Source organism: Nematolebias whitei, chromosome 5, assembly GCF_014905685.2.
Source record: "Nematolebias whitei isolate Nwh7 chromosome 5, NemWhi1, whole genome shotgun sequence".
Taxonomy (NCBI): Eukaryota; Metazoa; Chordata; class Actinopteri; order Cyprinodontiformes; family Rivulidae; genus Nematolebias; species Nematolebias whitei.
The window spans coordinates 52,222,572-52,235,403 of record NC_056502.1 but is presented as its reverse complement, the minus strand read 5'-3'; the positions used below and the strand labels follow the sequence as shown (position 1 = coordinate 52,235,403).

Here is a 12,832-nt window from a genome sequence, read left to right as displayed (position 1 = left end):
AGCAGGTGGTGGAGATGGGGCTGCAGCAGCAGGTGGTGGAGACGGGGCTGCAGTAGCAGGTGGTGGAGATGGGGCTGCAGCAGGAAGACCAGAGACCAGAGCTGCATCAGGAGATGGGTTCAGAGCTGCTGCTAGGGAGTCAGGGACTAGGTCCGAAGCTGCTGCTGGGGAGTCAGGGACAGGAACCAGAGCTGCAGCAGGATGAGATGGGGTCAGGGCTGCAGCAGTTGTAGCAGCCAGAACTACAGCAAGTGATGGGGCTGAAACTGTAGCAGGTGGTGGGACCAGGACTGCCGCAGGAGATGGAGCCGTGAACCCCTCTGGAGGACTGGAGTGAGGAGCGTCCAACTGGGTCTCCTTGCAGCAGGGCAGAAAAGGATCCAGATATGTTGCCACTATAGAAGCCAGCCACCGTTCCAGCTCCTCCAGCGAAGGAGAGCTGGACTGCTCCTCCGGCAGGTGGGGGCATGGGTTCCTCTCCCCCAGCGAACTCCCCCCTCGCTCCTCCAGCGAGCGAGAGCTGGACAGCTCCTCTCGTGGGCACGGGTACCCCCCCCCCCCCCCCCCCCCCCCCCCCCCCCCCACCCCGCGCCCGCGGGGGGGGGCGACCCCCCCCCCGGCGCGGGGGCCCCCCCCCCCCCCCCCCAGCGAAATCTTCCGCCGTTCAACCGGCAACCAAGGGCTGGGCTTCCCCCTCACCTGCGAAGCTCTCTCCTCCCTGCACTGGATTCGGGGAGGACCAGCAGTTTGCCCCCCTCTCTCAGAAGATTGTCCAGGACAGCCAGGAGGAGAACGAGGAGGAGGGGGTGGGCAGCGGGGTGGGCAGCAGTGTGCAGCAGCGGGATGAGGCGGAGAGGGACGGAGAGACTGAGAGGCTGAGGACCCAGGCTTGATGGCCAGATGAGTTCTCCAAAACGGATTCTTCCTCTCCTCCCTTTCTTTGTCTCTCTGGGCAGTCTTATCCGCCTCATGGGCCAAAAATTTGAGCAGGGTAATCATCCTCCCACTGGGTTCAGTTTGGTCTCGGAATTCTATCATGTTCATCTGTCAGGAGTGTTGAACCCACGTGCGGGAGGATGACAAGGACGCTCGAGGAAGCATACAAATATTTATTCGCACAAAAACAAAATCAAAATGCTGGCAGGGCAGCTACTCACAGAACTGACTGGACGGAAAGGAAGGCTGAACACAACACCATAAGAGGACAATTCCGAGATAAAGACAAGACGCAGAGAAACTGAATACACAGACACTGATTGGGACAACGACAGACACCTGCAGTGATTAACATGACACACAGGTGAGACAGGGGCTGAACACAAGGAGGAAAAACACAGAGCTGAACAGGAAACATGAGGAAACAAACAGAGACAGGACAAAAGCTTACAGTGGCAGCACACAGCTACTGAGATGCACAGCTCTTGTTGTAGATCAAGATTCAACCACCAGACAGCATTTTATAGACTTTATTTTACTGTTCAACACACACTGAGTGAACCCCACAGGTCTTCATGACAACTACCTGCCTCACTCATGGTTACTCTACTGAATGTCCTAACACAAACTAACACATAATGAACACATAAACTATGCTAACAAGAACAGACTAATCACTAAAAGAACAATGCTAAACAGCTAATTGAAATGATTAACAATGAACAAAAAATTACCCATTATGCACTGTGCTTATATAGTTCCTTTTTATCTTATCAAGATACTCAAAGCGCTTTATGCTACAATCTGTGCCCTCATTTACCCATTCATACAGCACTCTATTTCTACAAAGATAATCAGAGCTTTAGATCACATTCATACGCCGATGGGACACACACCGAAGACAATGAGGGATTCAGTGTCTTGCCGAAGGATACTTTGGCAAGTGACTGCCAGTTGAACCCCCAACTCTGGCATTGGAGGAAGACTGCTCTGACCACTCAGCCACCCCCCCCCCCCCCAATCCCTCCCTGATGCCATGTGACCAGCAGTCAACCACAATGAACCAATAAAGTAGTCTCATTGAATCACGAGGACTCGGCCACCAAGAGAGACATGCATTGATGAGACTACCTGAATAAAAAAAGGTTTAACAAAATCTGACCAATGCATTTACCGAATAGGTCACAGTTAACAAATGAAATGGGGAGGGGAAGACAGAATGGGAGGGGCGGGAATCCCCCAGCATGGAACATGTACTCCACGGACACACACTCTGTCTGTGTGTGTTAAACAGTAAAATAAAGTCACGAGGACCCACCCCCAAGAAAGACGTGTAATGAGCGCCCGGGTGTGATGAAGCTAAATGTTTTTGGCGTTAGGAAGCTCGATAACCCATCCCCCCCCCAAAAAAAAAAAAATCTGTAAATTAGCCACAGCATTGTATAAGCCATGGGGTTCAAAGCCTGTGAAAAAATTAGCAGCTTATAGACCAGAAGGTATGGTAGTTACACAGTTTTTCATAAGTCTTCATCTACTATTCCTGTATTTATTGTTGGTTTTTAAAAATAACTTAGACTTTTGATGAACTTTTAAACTGATCTTAGCAAACAGCTATCCAGGTCTTCGGGAGCTCTTTGGACATAATTTTCAGACATTTATTTATTTATTTGTGCTATTTTTTTTTTTTTTTTTACATTTCTTACTTCATATTTTTACATTATCTTTATACTGTATCTTCTGCACATTTCTGTAATTATCAAGAAGCCCATTCAAATTAATTCATCGCACTAATGCAACTTTGTCTGAGCTCTTATTTCAATTGTATAATCATTTAGAGTTATTTCCCAAGTTTCAAAATTTGACACAAATGTGTTTTTCTTCAGTGGAAACACTTTTAGAACAAAATCACAATCACATGGATGGACACATGCAGACTAACGTTAGTGTGTTCAGAGGTCACTGCTACATGATGCTGGAGGTGAATTTGGCTTTAGTGCAGAAGCTCTGACGGTCACCAAACAGACTTAAAAAGGTTTAAAAAATACCAATACTACAGCTGCAGCAGGTCCCACAAAGGCATAGAGAAGCCCTCCTTCCAAAGAGAGCCAGCAGCTTCAAGGGACAAGTAAGAGGATACAGATTGACAACAGAGTTGATCAGAAGAATTCTAGTTGAGGAAGGAACACTGAACATCTCAAACATCAGAAATACAACAAGGATAAAGTGTGTGCATGAGAAGAATCAGGACAGTAAAATACACATGGAGCACACAAAGAGAAAAGTTGATGCATAGACATAAATCTTTGCTTGTTAAATCACCAAGCAATAACAAAGAGGATGCTCACAATCATGAACCCATTGGAAAACATGCTTACTAGCTTGGTGTTCCATAGCCTTTTGCTTTAGTGAATCCCACTGAAACTGCAACAACAAGAGCCGGGAGACCTTGAAGAGAATACATAAATTAATAAGAGTGTAAATGCACACACAAAGTAGGAAAGCAAAGAAAACAGACGACGGTGAAAGTTCCCACCCCAGCCGAGACACAGGAAACGCTTGCGGATAATACGATTCCTAAGGCGACCCGTCACTGCCATGTACGACTGCCACGCCTCGGTCAGAACCCAGCAGAACGAAGACAGGAAGAAGAAATGAAGGAAAGCTGCAATCAGGGTGCATAAGATCTGGAACAACAAAGAATGGCAGGTTGAACACATACACTGCCAACTGGAGTTCAGTGAGAAAGCTTCTGATTGGTGCTCACCTTATTCCTTGTCTGAGTCTGTCCAATGAGAATAAGGGCATTAGAGGAGATGATGGAGAGGCAGAAGTTAATGAGGATCACAGAGCGCTCTGATCTAATGTACCTGTAGGAAGAAAAAAACATCTTACAACCAGGATGATAGCTTCTGATTTAATGTCTACATGCCATGGATCATGATGCTGATGATCACTGAATCATACATCCCTGTCTTTGTTTTATTTTATCACCATTTCTGTCATGTGCCTTCTTTCACCTGGAATGTCTCTCACTAAAGGACTTCATGTTTTCTCTCTAATTTCTCATGTATGGAGTCAAGTTTTCACAGTTTTCCATCTGAATGCTTATTTTTTTTTAAATATATGTATGACTGTATGACATGTATACACAGTAAGTATACATGTCATACAGTCATACAGTCATACAGTCATACAGTCATTCAGTCAGTCAGGCAGTAAGTAAGTAAAATCATTTTCTCTAAAACTAAGCCCCCGGTTAACCACTGACCCGTTCAACTTTCTGTATGTCAGCTTTCAACTGAAAAACTGGTCCATGCATTTGTCACGTCTAGACTGGACTATTGCAATGGTTTATTATCTGGGTGTCCAAATACTTCTTTAAAACGTCTTCTGTTGATCCAAAATGCTGCTGCCAGATTCTTAACTGGAGTTACTGGGAGAGATCATATCTCTCCAGTTTTAGATTCTCTCCACTGGCTCCCTGTCAAATCCAGAATTTAATTCAAAATCTTACTTCTAACCTACAAAGCTCTCAACAACCTAGCTCCATCTTATATTCAACATTTTATTGTTCCAGATTTTCCCAACAGAGCACTTCGCTCTCAGACTTAAGGCTTACTTGTGGTTCCTAAAGTTTCCAAAAGCAGAATGGGAGGTTCAGTTATCAGTCTCCTCTCTTGTGAACCAACTTCCAGTTTCTGTCTGTAAGACTGACACATTGTGCACTTTTAAGACTGGACTTAAGATATCTTGATGCATGCTCAATAATCCAGGTAGAAAAATCTAAATAAATTAAGCCAGGTCCTCTGGACAGGTTCAAAAATCGAGAAACAAAAAAATTATAGAACTTTTTCGTTTTTCATCCCAAAAAAATTATTCCGTATGAAGAAGTCTTTCGTATGAAAGACGGAACGTTTCTACAATTTGTTTTTGTTGTTCTGTTTTGTGAACCCGTCCAGAGGACCTGACTTAACATTTTTAGACAGGGTTTAATACTTTCCTTTTTGATCAATTTTATCATTAGGGTTGGCTTGTTATGCTGCTATAGGCTTAGACTACTAAAGGACAAATTGACTTCGTTTCCTTAAATGATTTGCTAAAATTTAATCATTTTCATTTTATACTATTTCTATCTTAACGTGATTCTTGACCTGCCGTTGTGTATCTGTTCCTATCAAACTCAGCCAGTTGAAGCAGATGGCCGCTTGTCCTGATCCTGGTTCTGCTAAAGGTTTCTTCATTGTGAGGGAGTTTTTCCTTTCCACTGTCGCCTTCATGCTTGTTCAAGATGAGAGTTCTGTGATGGAGTTAAATTCAAAGCAGTCTGCTTGTCAGATAAATAGTCTTAAAAATTTTTTTAAGGGTGCACCGATTGCACTTTTCTGGCCAATCACCAATAACTGATCTCTAAAAAGCCTGACCTGCCGATTCCAATTTTGGCCGATACCAATTTTGCTTTATAAGCAACCCTGTCAGGTGTTATAAGTCAAAATGCACCTTCAATTTTCCAATCTTGTTTTATTAAAAAACATACCCTTGAACAATATCCTAGAAACTAGAAAGTTCCTGGAGAAACTTTGATGGGGACTGCCAGGCTGCTGCCGATTTAAATTCTTGATTTGATAGTAAAAGGTTTTGTGGTTCGCTCTCAGCTACCATTATACAAAATTTAATCTGAATAGCTCAAAAAATGGCTGAGTTATAGTCAATTTTGTGTTTGCTGAGGTAGCCGTGGCAGCCATCTTGGATCAAAATGGCTCCAAAACTTAATCAGTTCTAGACATTGATCTGATGATTACTTTCTGTGAGTTTCAAACAAATCCAGCAGTTAGGTTCTGTTTTCATCAGGAACCTGTTTGTTCACTCTGTCATGTGACTTGACAGCAGCAGTTATTGTGAGGAGTGTTCTCTCAGTCATTTCCTATGAAGAATATAGTTGTCTTTGTTAGCAAAATATGTCACCATGGTAACTCTGATTACCAATAAAAGTAATAGGACCCATAACAGGGCCGAGCCGGTTGTTTTGATATAACATTTGTGGGGTACACGTTGTGGTTCGGGTCGCATTAAAGTTGAAAGAAGAGTCGCAGGGTCGCATTAACGGAGATAGAAATGTAGACACACTTCTGAGGTGTAGAATAATAGGTGCCTGCCATGCATTTTCATGGCAGTTCCCAACAATACAACTTGTTTTAACTGGCCATGAGGAAGTGCTCTGAAATATAAATGAAGTTTAGACAATTGATGTTAAAACTACAAAAAAATCTGTAAAACTGGTTTCTCAAGTATTGGCTGATCTCCGATCTCACAAAATTAAAGAAATCGGGGCTGATTTATCGGTTGTAGGCGAACATCCATCCATCCATCCATCCATTTTCTTCCGCTTATCCGGGGTCGGGTCGCGGGGGTAGCAGCCTAAGTAGGGAGGCCCAGACTTCCCTCTCCCCAGCCACGTGGGCCAGCTCTTCCGGGGGAATCCCGAGGCGTTCCCAGGCCAGCCGAGAAACATAGTCCCTCCAGCGTGTCCTGGGTCTTCCTCTGGGCCTCTTTCCGGTGGGACGTGTCCGGAACACCTCACCAGGGAGGCGTCCAGAAGGCATCCTAAACAGATGCCCAAGCCACCTCAACTGGCTCCTCTCGACGTGGAGAAGCAACGGCTCTACTCCGAGTCCCTCCCAGATGATCGAGCTTCTCGCCCTGTCTCTAAGGGAGAGCCCAGACACCCTGCGGAGAAAACTCATTTTGGCCGCTTGTATCCGAGATCTCATTCTTTCAGTCACAACCCAAAGCTCGTGACCATAGATGAGGGTGGGAACGTAGATCGATCGGTAAATTGAGAGCTTCGCCTTTTGACTCAGCTCTCTCTTCACCACGACAGACCTGTACAGCGTCCGCTTCACTGCAGACACTGCACATATCCGCCTATCGATCTCACGCTCCGTTTTTCCCTCATTCGTGAACAAGACCCCAAGATACTTGAACTCCTCCACTTGGGAAAGGACCTCCTCCCTGACCCAGAGAGGGCACTCTACCCTTTTCCGGCTCAAGACCATGGCCTCGGATTTGGAGGAACTGATCTTCATCCCGGCCGCATCGCATTCGGCTGCGAACCGCTCCAGCGAAAGCTGTAGATCACGATCTGATGAAGCCAATAAGACCACATCATCTGCAAAAAGCAGAGACGCAATCCTAAGGCCACCAAAACGGATCCCCTCAACACCTTGGCTGCGCCTAGAAATTCTGTCCATAAAAGTTATGAACAAAATCGGTGACAAACGGCAACCTTGGCGGAGTCCAACTCTCACTGGGAACAAGCCCAACTTACTGCCGGCGATGCGGACCAGGCTCTGACACCGGTCATACAGGGACCTAACAGCCCGTATCAAAGGGCCCGGTACCCCATACTCCCAGAGTACCCCCCACAGAGCCCCCCGAGGGACGCGGTCGAACACCTTTTCCAAGTCCACAAAGCACATGTAGACTGGTTGGGCAAACTCCCACGCACCCTCCAGGACCCTGCTGAGAGTGTAGAGCTGGTCCAGTGTTCCACGGCCAGGACGAAAACCGCACTGTTCCTCCTGAATCCGAGGTTCGACTATCCGATAGACCCTCCTCTCCAGAACCCCCGAATAGACCTTACCAGGGAGGCTTAAGAGCGTGATTCCCCTGTTGTTGGAACACACTCTACGGTCCCCCCTTTTTGAATAGGGGGACCACCACCCCAGTCTGCCAATCCAGGGGAACTTCCCCCGATGTCCACGCAATATTGCAGAGTCGTGTAAGCCAACATAACCCTACAACATCCAGAGTCTTAAGGAACTCCGGGCAAATCTCATCCACTCCTGGGACCCTGCCACTGAGAAGCTTTCTAACCACCTCGGTGACCTTAGCACCAGAGATTGGAGGGCCCGACCCAGAGTCCCCAGACTCTGCTTCCTCAGTGGAAGATGTGCCAGTGGGATTGAGGAGGTCTTAAAAGTATTCTGCCCACGACATCCCGAGTTGACGTCGGCAGCACTCCACCCCTGCTACCAGAGGATCTATGTTTTGAACCTGTACGCTCCACATTGGTTTGTCGTCATATTTATTATCTGCATTGATTTTATGTCAATATTTTTGATTTACTTCATTTTGTACATTACTTCGTGTGTTGTCTGTTGTTCTGTCTGTACAGCACTTTGGTTGGCCTCGTAGCTATTTTAAGTGCTCTATAAATAAAATTGTATGGTATGGTATCGGTACTATAAACAGTGTTGGTGGTATACCGCTTTCCCCCCCTGAGACGCCGGATGGTGGACCAGAATCGCCTCGAAGCCATGCGCAAGTCATTCTCTATGGCCGTAAGCCGCCTCGACAATAGAGGCACGGAACATGGCCCACTCGGACTCAATGTCCCCCACCTCCCCCTGAACATGTTCAAAGTTCTCCCGGAGGTGGAAGTTAAAGCTCCGTCTCACAGGAGACTCTGTCAGATGTTCCCAGAAAACCCTCACAATACGTTTGGGCCTGCCAGGTCTGACCGGCATCCTCCACCACCATCGGAGCCAATTCACCACCAGGTAGTGATCAGTGGATAGCTCCGCCCCTCTCTTCACCCAAGTGTCCAAGACATGTGGCCGCAGATCAGATGAGATGACGACAAAGTCGATCATCGAACTGTGGCCTAGGGTGTCCTAGTGCCAAGAGCACATATGGACACCCTTGTGCTTGAACATGGTGTTCGTTATGGACAATCCATGACGAGCACAGAAGTCCAACAACAGAACACCACTCGGGTTCAGATCAGGGGGGGGCTTTCCTCCCAGCCACACCCCTCCAGGTCTCAGTGTCATTGCCCACATGAGCATTGAAGTCCCCCAGTAGAACAAGGGAGTCCCCAGGAGGTGCACTTTCCATTACCCCCTCCAAGGACTCCAAAAAGGGTGGATAATCTGAACTGCCGTTTGGTGCATAAGCACAAACAACAGCCAGAACCCATCCTCCGACATGTAGGCGGAGGGAGGCCACTCTCTCATTCACTGGGGTGAACTCCAACAAACAGGCACCAAGATGGGGGGCAATAAGTATGCCCACTCTTGCTTGGCGCCTCTCACCAGGGGCAACTCCAGAGTGGAAGAGTGTCCAACCCTATCAAGGAAACTGGTTCCAGAGTCAGAGCCATGCGTAACGGTGAAACGGTATATGGACTGTACTTATATAGCGCCTTTCTATCTTATTTCAAGATACTCAAAGTGCTTTACACTACAATCTGTGCCTCATTTACCCATTCATACAGCACTCTACTAGATCTCTACAAAGATAATTGAACAAATCATTCTAAAGAGACTAATCAGTGCTTTAGTTCACATTCATACACTGATGGGACACACATCAGAGGCTATGAGGGGTTCAGTGTTTTGCCCAGGGACACTTTGACATGTGATTGCTGGTGGATTCGAACCCCCAACTCTCGCATTGGAGGACGACTGCTCTAACAACTCAGCCACAGCCGCCGACTATTTCTAGCCGGAACCTCTCAACCTCACACACCAGCTCAGGCTCCTTGCCACCAGTGAAGTGACATTCCACGTCCCAATAGCCAGCTTCTGTAGCCGAGGATCAGACCGTCAGGTTCCCCGCCCTCGGCCACCACCCATCCCACATTGTACCCAACCCCTTTGGCACCTCCCACAGGTGGTGAGCCCATGGGAAGGGGGACCCACGTCTCCTCTTCGGGCTGTGCCTGGCCGAGCTCCATGGGTAAAAGCCCGGCCACCAGGCACTCGCCCGTGTCCCCCACCTCTAGGCCTGGCTCCAGAGTGGGGCCCCAGTGACCCACGTCCGGGCGAGGGAACATCAAGTCAATTTATTTTTCTCATCATGGGGTGGTTGTGCTGCACTTTGTCTGGTCCCTCACCTAGGACCTGTCTGCCTTGGGTGACCCTACTAGGGGCATGAAGCCCCTGACAGCATAGCTCCTAGAATTGTTGGGACACTCAAGCCCCTCCACCACGGTAAGGTGGCAGCCCAGGGAGGAGTAGAGTTCATAAAGTCAGAGTTTCTTTATTGTCATTTGCACCACATGTGGTAAATGTGGTGGAACGAGATTGCGTACTCAGGGTGCCAGTTACATCCAACAAAAAAATGCAAAATGTAAAAGAAAAACAGTAATAGGATCTGACATGAACTAAGAAAAACATCAACAGGGGTTGCGTAATGTAAAATTTACTCTTACATACTGAATTTCACTGAGTTATTGCCCTGTGCTGATCTGCAGCATGAAAACATCCACTGCAGTAATTATTTTGTTATTAGTAGCTTAGATTTTTTTTCTGTCTTCTTTGTCTTAATGCTGGACAAAAAGGCATGAATGCCTCACTTAATGCCTCAGGTAACGCCGTGAGCTCAACTACCTCCACATTACAGCTATCTTTGTTTGTTTGTTTGTCCAAGGTTAGCTCACCCTGGGTTACATTTCCTCGTGGGTTGAGCGATCTTACTATTCACATAAAATATTTGATAATGTTCTTATAGATACAATTTCTGAATATTGTCCATACTGTGTTAATGCTACGTTTGTCTCTTGACCCTACAACTGGGTAAGGTTACAGTAGACCTAGCGCACTACTGGAGTTTTAATTAGATATTTCAAGCTACTAATAAACATGATGGATGATGATCATATTGCTTTATGCTAGGCCATTGGTAAGAAGGAGTGATTATTATTATTATTGTTTCATATTGGTTAGTGATTTTTCCTGCGCCGTAAAACTTAACTTAGGCATCCCTGTGTTTCTTAGACTGTAACTAGGATGCGTGAGAGAAGCGGAGCATGCTCTGTTCACACAAGAAGAGCTGTCTACTTTTGGCTCTGGACCCAGAGACCTCCCACCAGTGTGTACACACACACACACACACACACATACACACATTACAAACATGCTTCTGACACCAATGGCCACCGTGTTGCTAAACATCTTCCAGAAGCAGGACCCTCACCCACAGTACAACTGGACCCTCGCCCAGACCAAAGTAGGCCTCCCACATATAAGATACTACTCATCTTGTGAACAACAAGATTATTGTCTTTTTCATTTGAAATGGGCCAGATCACTTATATTAAAAGTAAACTAATGGAAATTACTGCTGTAATTTGAATTTTTTAAACAAGCCATGTAACTTGCTATGATCCCAGATTTTGAACAGATGTGATACTGGTGTGTGACCACTGATGTTGGTCACAGTGGTCCTCAGTGTGCTCAGGGAGCTTGTGTGTTTTCCCAGACACATGAAAAATTAGAGGGAACATTGCAATCGTCTCACTTCCATCACAGGGACACTATGGACAGGTCTCCAGTCCATCACAGGGACACCTGGACAGGTCTCCAGTCCATCACAGGCTCCCGGCCGGGATTTGTACAGGCGACCTGCTTGCTGAGAGGAAGCAGCTCTACCAACTGTGCCACCGTGATGCCCCATTTGGAAACAGAATATCTTACTTTTCACAGCCACAGAATGCACCTGCTGATACAATCATTGCTATTACATTTATAAGACCCAACTCAATTATGCAATTTTCATGATACAATTAAGTTCACAACAATGCTACAAAATTGAAAGAAAATACATTTTGAGTCTATATATTTGCTTCAATGCAATGCAAGACACCAAATATATGTCAGTTTTTGTCTACTTTTTACTGATTAATTTTAAAAAATGGTCACAAACAGGTGTTATTTTCAAATTATTCTTTCATAAAACATTACACACAAATAAACAATACACAAACATGAGAAAATAAAACCTGCCACAAGCAGATATGTTTAAACATTTTTCATTGGCATAGAAGGGAGAAAAAATCATCAATAATAAAACATACGTTAACATTTTTACTTGGAATATTTATTACAGAGGTGGTACAGTGGTTGTGGTAGAGCTGTTGCCTCTCAGCGAGCGGGTCGTCAGTCCAAATCCCCAGCCGGGGGCCTTTCTGCTTGGAGCTTGCATGTTCTCTCCGTGCGTGCGTTGGTTTTCTTCGGGTCCTCTGGTTTCCTCCCACAGACCAAAAACATGCATGTTAGGCTGATTGGTAACTCTAAATTGTCCCTAGGTGAGAGAGAGACAGTGAATGATTGCTTGTCTCATTTGTCTCTATGTGTCCCTGTGATGGACTGAAGACCTGCACCCCGCAGCTCGCACAGTGACTGCTGGACCAGCAACCCCTCGTGACCCAAAAAATAAGTAGGTAAATAGAAGGATGCTATATGCTTGACAAGGCCAGAAACATGAGCTCTTAGAGGAAATAACCATATCTTACCTCCACACAGACACATAGATGATGATGAGTAACAGCAACGTCAGAGAGGACACTCCACAACCCACGATGAGCGTCACAGACGGGAGCTGCAGCTTATCCATGTTCTGAAACACAAGCAGAACATAGACACAATATTATGATGCAATTATTATTAACCCGTTGATCAGTGATAAAAAGGAGCTTGTGTTTTCTTCAATTTAGACATTAAACTAAAATCTAAATCATGCAATAAGCAAAGTATTAAAATAATCCATAATAATAACTATAAACTCTAGATTAGGCTAGGCAGTTTCAAAATGCACCATGCCATTAAGTTGCTACGGTGTCAAAACTACTAAACTAACCTGGCATTCTTTAAATGTCTTTTAATGCTAGAAAGTGCTTTTTTTCCCCTCTAGTCATATGAAATATGAAACAATGTTCCCTCTTCCACACTTGTTACTGTGAGTTGTCACTCAGCTGGTTGACAGTGTTGCCAAATAAGCAACTTTGTTGCTATACTTAAGAAGTTTCATACTCCCTTCAGCAGCAAGTTTGAAAGAATAAAAAAAAAAAACCCACTAGTGACCAAACTAGCAACATTTTCTGGTCTGACTGAAG

At 45.7% G+C, this 12,832-nt stretch overlaps 1 protein-coding gene and 1 long non-coding RNA gene across 2 annotated transcripts in view; both read right to left on the bottom strand.

Moving 5' to 3' along the window:
• The window catches only part of LOC119409578 (adhesion G protein-coupled receptor B1), a gene marked incomplete at its 3' end in the record, with an annotated part of 116,123 nt that extends 112,762 nt beyond the window's left edge, over positions 1–3,361 (bottom strand). Inside the window, 2 exon segments of the mRNA XM_037676480.1 lie at positions 2,982–3,048; positions 3,312–3,361.
• Positions 3,362–3,507: 146 nt separating this feature from the next.
• LOC119409579 lies at positions 3,508–12,304 on the bottom strand. The gene is made up of 3 exons (XR_005186797.1): positions 12,233–12,304; positions 3,701–3,803; positions 3,508–3,620 (listed from the first exon to the last, which is right to left on the bottom strand). It is a non-coding gene; the product is annotated as an uncharacterized LOC119409579 (long non-coding RNA).
• Between the last annotated feature and the right edge of the window lie 528 nt (positions 12,305–12,832).